The sequence below is a fragment of the Musca autumnalis genome, unplaced genomic scaffold, assembly GCF_047663935.1.
Source record: "Musca autumnalis isolate F117 unplaced genomic scaffold, ASM4766393v1 scaffold_2, whole genome shotgun sequence".
In the NCBI taxonomy this organism is placed as follows: Eukaryota; Metazoa; Arthropoda; class Insecta; order Diptera; family Muscidae; genus Musca; species Musca autumnalis.
Window position 1 is genome coordinate 137,293,849 of NW_027411755.1, and position 6,527 is coordinate 137,300,375.

The 6,527-nt window shown below is 32.8% G+C and overlaps 1 long non-coding RNA gene across 1 annotated transcript; it reads left to right on the forward strand.

Annotated features, from left to right (window-relative positions):
- Positions 1-5,276: 5,276 nt before the first annotated feature.
- On the forward strand, positions 5,277-6,150 carry LOC141393099 (uncharacterized). The gene is made up of 4 exons (XR_012409997.1): positions 5,277-5,303; positions 5,538-5,789; positions 5,856-6,025; positions 6,093-6,150. It is a non-coding gene; the product is annotated as an uncharacterized lncRNA (long non-coding RNA).
- The last annotated feature ends 377 nt before the right edge of the window (positions 6,151-6,527 follow it).

Sequence of the window (6,527 nt, forward strand, 5' to 3'; positions counted from 1 at the left end):
GACTTTTTTTCCAAATTGAGCACTTTGTTAAAGCTATTATTAAGGAGTGTCGCGGGATGGCGCGTAGATTTTTTATTTTATTTTTAGTACACATAGTTCCTAACTGATTTGTAAAATTTTAGCTGCAACAAACTGCAACATTTTATTTTATTACTATTTTTATTAATATCATTTTTTATGTAAAAATGCTGTAATTAGAGCGGTACCTTTCTATGGGGGCCATATCTATGCGTGTACCTGCGCCGAAAATTCTCCGTTGGAATATTTTATACCACCAACGAAGACTAAATGTCAACTTTCAGCTATATCGGTTGGATAATATGGCTAAAACCTCCAAAATTACCGAAATCGGTGGTACCGGTCTATGGGGGCTATATGAAAACATGGTCCTATACCGAAAATGTTTATAGGAGTGTATGCATAACCCCCACGGAGACTAAATACCAGATCCTAGCCGTTTCGGTTGGATAATGTGGTAGAAATCTTTAAAATACCGAAAATCGATAGGTACCATTCTACGGTAAAAATACAAATTTACCAAATATATTAATAAATGAAGTAAAATTGTCAATTTATTGCTGTTCATATCGAATTTATGGACAAACATACAATAAAAGATAGACTTTTACTTTTGGCGCGCTAAATCGGTACTTTTTTCCACTGTGCGGCCTTGTTGACCAATGCGTAATGCAAAAACAACTTTCTTGTTGTTTTTACCCCCGCTTATTGAAGCAACATTCCTATGTTCGTATTCTTTGCGAAGCAAAGACTAGAGTTGTGCCAAAGGAACTATATGGAACTATCTCGTTCACTTCGCAGTTCCAATGGCCCACATTTTTTCTTTGAAAAAACTGCGTATACATAACAGCACACGTTACACATCATGCTGTTAATCATACGTTTTGGAACTAGTACAAGGAACTAGGAACTAGATTACCCAACTCTAGCAAAGACGACATAAAAACAGTGGTGGATATGAAATTCTTTAGTTCGACTCAAATTGTAGGGTAAACAGCTTTAGGGCCATACAGCAAATTTCTCATTTTATTTAATTTGCTAGATGGCTTTATTGACCTGTTTATCGATACAGAGTCGGCGAAAAAAGGGAACTGATGAAGTTGTTTGGTGACAACTGAAACTATAGTATTCCTTACCCTTCGCCCGCAACTAATCAATTTCATATCCACTTTAAAAAAAATATTTTGTTGTTATTCAAACAATTGAATTACAACAAAATATGGACTCAAGATGAAATAAACACAAAGATGATTATAAAACACATGTATAAAAAATTTATTATTTTTTATTAGATTTAAATTTATCATACAACATAATATTCAAAATTCAATATTAAAATGAATAATTACAAATGTCTATGTTACTCAAGCAAATCAAATACGGATTTGATAAAATAGATTTGTTCTTCTTTGGCAATTTTCGTTGTCCGGTTATAAAAGGGTCAGAGGTAAGAAGTAACCGGTTAATTAAGTCCGTATTTGTTAAAACACGGGAAATTTTTCGCGTATGATTTAATCGAAACCTTTTTATGTCCTTGTTTCGGGACTCTGCAGCTTCCTCTGACAGTTCACCAATTAATACCATAGCATATTGTATAATGTCTGGAGCGTGAATTAGAATTTTATGTACGGTGGGTGGAAGGTAGAACCAAGAATACTTATTTGTCAATTGCTTTGCCGTTTCCAATGCAAAAGTTTTAAATTTTTCTATATTTATATTGTAACCGGAAGACAATGCTTGTAGTAATATGGAACACCGCTCAATTAAACCTGAATTATTTCAGCAGATAAATTCACATTTTTAAAGAATTCTCTGGCAGTATTGCCATCATTTGAAGAACCACTACCTCCCGTTTTAGGTTTGTCCACAATTAAACCCATTCGTTCCCTAAATTTTAATTGAATTTGCTCTTTTCGTTGCTGGAATTGATGTATTTCTTCGGAGTTTGACCTAATTTGCCATTTCTTTGCTTCAAGTCTGTAAGACAAATGTATAAAATATTCAAAAAACCGAATATATGCATGCAGAGGTGACAACCCAAATTCATAACTGTCTGTATGCACTTCTCTTTGTAAACTGGCTTCAATATTACTCATTTCTTTTGGTTTTGCATTACAAATGTAGCATTTTGCTGATGACGTCTGGGTTAAGGCATTACATACCTTGCCATCTACCATGGTTAACTGCAACTTATGATCAACGTGCCGAATTTTCTGTTCTGTTTTTTATTGTTGTAGGACATAACTTTGATATTTTGTCTTTGAAGTAATTCTGCTCATTAATTGACAATTCGACGGACTCTTTTTTAAATTGAAATCGAATGGGTCGGCAGTAGCGGGTAGAGGATGGCCGAGGATTTTTCCAGATTATCTAGTAGTGCCAGATCCTTCTTGATTTAAAATAAGTTGAAGTGGGACATATGACGTAACAAATAAGTTACTATCTTCAAAATTATTCCTTTCAAATTTCTGTTTAAACTCGCTATGACCCGTGCTTCCATCAAATCCCCATTTACTAATAGCGTTAGATGGTTTGTTGACATGTTTATAACTTGTCCTATTACTTCACTCTGCAGCTCTACTATTCGAGTGGCAGTATGGTCCAGTAAGCTTTGCAAGTCTAATTCTGCGTAGGAATCAGTTACAGTAATTTTTTCTGGATAACTTTTCTTTTTCTCTTTTAGAACATTATCATAACTGGGCAAAATCTCAGCATTTATTTGACCGTTTATGAAGCTTCTTATTAACAAATATTGCTGCTTTGTGAGATTTGCTTCCACCATTAGTGATATTACCTCCGTTATATTTGCTGGTGAAGTTGAAGATCTATTTGGTTGCATGACAATTCGCAAATCTTCTGCAGCTGACACATTTGTTTCTGCTAGTTCAGCTATTCGTCTTCTTTTCGTCCTACACGACGACTCTATAAAATTCGATCTAGGACGTCCTCGTTCTTCGGAAAACGATTGTGAATTGTTCTTTTTTATTATTAAACAAGTAAGAAAAGCGTTAAGTTCGGTCGGGCCGAACTTTTTATACCCTCCACCACAAATTTCCGCCATTTGGGTGGATTAATGTGGCCACAACCTTCAAAATACCGAAATTCGGAAGGTACCGTTCTATGGGGGCTATATGATGGCGTGAACCTATACCTACAAATTGCTGGGGGAAAGTTTTATACGCCTAAAGAAGACTAAATACCAAATTTCAGCCATATCGGTGTGATAATGAGGCCAAAACGTTCAAAATATCGAAAATCGGGAGATATTGTATTATGGGGCCTATATCAACACGTGGACCTATATAAACATTTTATGGTAGAAATGTTTTTAGCCTCTGGAAACACAAAATACAAAGTTACAACCGATTCTTTATTCAAATGGGTCTAATACATTCAAAATATATTAAAATGACGTGTACTTTATATGGGGCCTTATATGGGGGCTATACCAAAACGTGGACCTATATAACCCAACTTTGGTAGGAATATTTGTTGGCCTCTGGAGACACAAAGTACCAAATTACAACCAATTCTGTGGTCAAATGGGTCTAATACATTCAAAATATATTAAAATGACGTGTACTTTATATGGGGCCTTATATGGGGGCTATACCAAAACGTGGACCTATATAACCCAACTTTGGTAGGAATATTTGTTGGCCTCTGGAGACACAAAGTACCAAATTACAACCAATTCGGTGGTAAAATGGGCCAAATATCTTAAAAATTCCTTAAAACGACGACGCGTCACGCGTCATTTTGTATGGAGGCTATACGAAAGCGTGGACCTACATAGCCCGTTTTCAATACCAAAAGTCCTACGTAAATATAACATATTTTCCCAAAATTTCATCAACCTACGTCAATCCGTTCGGACGCTAGAGTGATTTCCACAGACGGACAGACGGACGGACATGGCTATATCGATGTAGAATTGCACGCTGATCAAGAATATATATACTTTGTGGGGTCTACAATGATTATTTCGAGTAGTTACAAACGTAGTGACAAACTTAATATACCCCCATCCTATGGTGGAGGGTATAAAAACAATCACTTTGGGATATCCATAAAGAATATTTTTCCAACACTTTTTGCTTTATGCGATGACATTTATTCCAAAATTCTGCAATTTTTTTGCAATTGTAATTTATGGAATTCTCGAATTTAGTTCTTTCAGTAATCTCATATTTTCTTCTTCAATGTTGGCAATAATTTCGTCAAATACAAATTTAGCCTTTTCAGGTATTGTTCCGGGTTTTGAACACCAAATATCAAAAAACTAACTTCTGGAAATTTCGCATTTCCAAGATGAACCTATAACCGAATTAATATTAAAAAATAGAGCTTTACACATTTTATCGCATTTAAAGGGTTAAAAAATAAAACTGTCACATGTTCGACACAACACCAACAACACGTAAACAAAATAACACCAAATAGATTACGTCGCTGGCACAATAAACAAAAAAACTGACCAAATTACAACGGGGTCACCTCAGTATTTTGCACATAACATACAAATTTGCAGGCCATATTTTGGTTTTAGAATCTTAAGACTACCACCATTAAAGTAAAAAAAGTCTCGTTGGAGGACTCAGGGGGGAACATAACTAAAACTCTACCAGAAATTAAATTTTACTGACGAATGAGCAATATAAATTACACTGGGAAAACACACATTTTAAATAATATACACAACAATTTAGTATACAAAGCACTGCACTAAAATTAAGTTAATACTTTGCTTTTCAATTTTCACACCAAGATTTTTCCATTATAAAATGTATATATCTTTATATTAATCTGTAATTTTCACTTTACTTTTGCACTTAACTCACTGAAGAAAGCAACTAATTAAATTTTCTCTATATTCATGTTGTTCACGAAGCGTACCGTTAGAATGAAGCGGAGACAATTATTATTTTTAAAAAGCTTAACCCCTTAAGAGTTAATGGGTACATATTATACACCAAATAAATGACTTTCATTTTTTTGATTTTTGGCCAATGGCAGTGCAATGTCAACAATTTTTGGTGGAAACGTTTTGTGACCATAGGAAACATCAGTTTCCAAATTACAGATAGTTCGGTCAAAAAATTTAGCTGAATTCCTCGTTAAGTGGGCATGTTGAATGCTAAATTTCATGTTAGGTACTTATAGTAGTAGGTGCTTACCTACAATAATTTAATTTTAATTTAATTTGAATTTTTTTTAATTGGTTTGTTTCAGCAAATACTCGTAGTATTGTTCTAGCAGTCGACAAATACACGTTACTTACAGCGGTATGGCAGTTTTAACTATCTAATTTTTATATAAAAATTTTACAATTATATTAATATTATTACGTGTAGTGTTTTAACAAATTAATTTTTATATAAAAATTTTACAATTATATTAATATTATAACGTGTACTGTTTTAAAAAAATAATTTTTAAAATGAATTTGCTTAAAATATTGTTATTATTATAATTTTAGAAACATTTACAATTTAGTTATTTATGCTCCTTTATTTTAGATAAAAATGAGCCATGCTAGCAAATTGAGAAAACTTAGGCAGAAGCTGCTCTGCGATTGTTACAAGTTGTTTTATTTGAAACAAAAAGAACAAAATTCAAAGAGATCTGAAGATTTTTTAAACGTACGGCGGAATGATATTTATTCTGTATTTTTCAAAATCATTGAGAAATGTAAATTAACATTTCCACACAGATTTTGCGAAGATTCGGAGAGGCAACGTCTACGAATGCGATCGAGTATAAATTTTGTTGTATGATCATCATAATTAATAACTTTCATTTTTGTAAAATTATTTATTTTTCATTTCATTTTATAGGAAAAATCAAAAATCACATTGCAGCAGCAAATCAGCGCAACTGAAAAGTTCTGCCATGAAAACGGAATATTTCTATGGTTTTACGACATTAAAGTAAATTTTCAATTGTGTCCTACGGATTCGCGGATCCCTGAAATACAACGCAATACATACAGAGGTCAATAGGTGCGGTAAGTATTAATATTTCTCCACTTCAAAGACTTAATCTTTTAAGATGCTTTTTATTCTCTCAAACAGGAAACATCCATGGATTTCGCTGTTGCTCTTTCTAATTATTGTTAATTATGTATGTATTTGTTATTTAATTTATTTATTGTTCTTTGTTATTTATTTTTTTATTAATTATTATTTTTAATTATTTTTATTATTATTGTTATTTATTTTGTATTGTTTATTTATAAATATATTATTTATCGAAAGTTATTTATTTTGTATTTGTTTATTATTGGCTATTATTTATTATGTAGTAGAATTGTTTTGATTGACATAATTGTCAAATTACGGTAAGTTCGGTCACAAAATTGTAGGCAAAATAACGCAAATCGGTAGGTACCATTTTATGCAGGTTACACCAGTGCACGATGGGCCGATGATATGTTTTTGAGGCAAAAAACACAGGGGCAAGCTAGACCTTAAAAATTTCGTGCCAAATTTGGTTGATATCGGTTCATA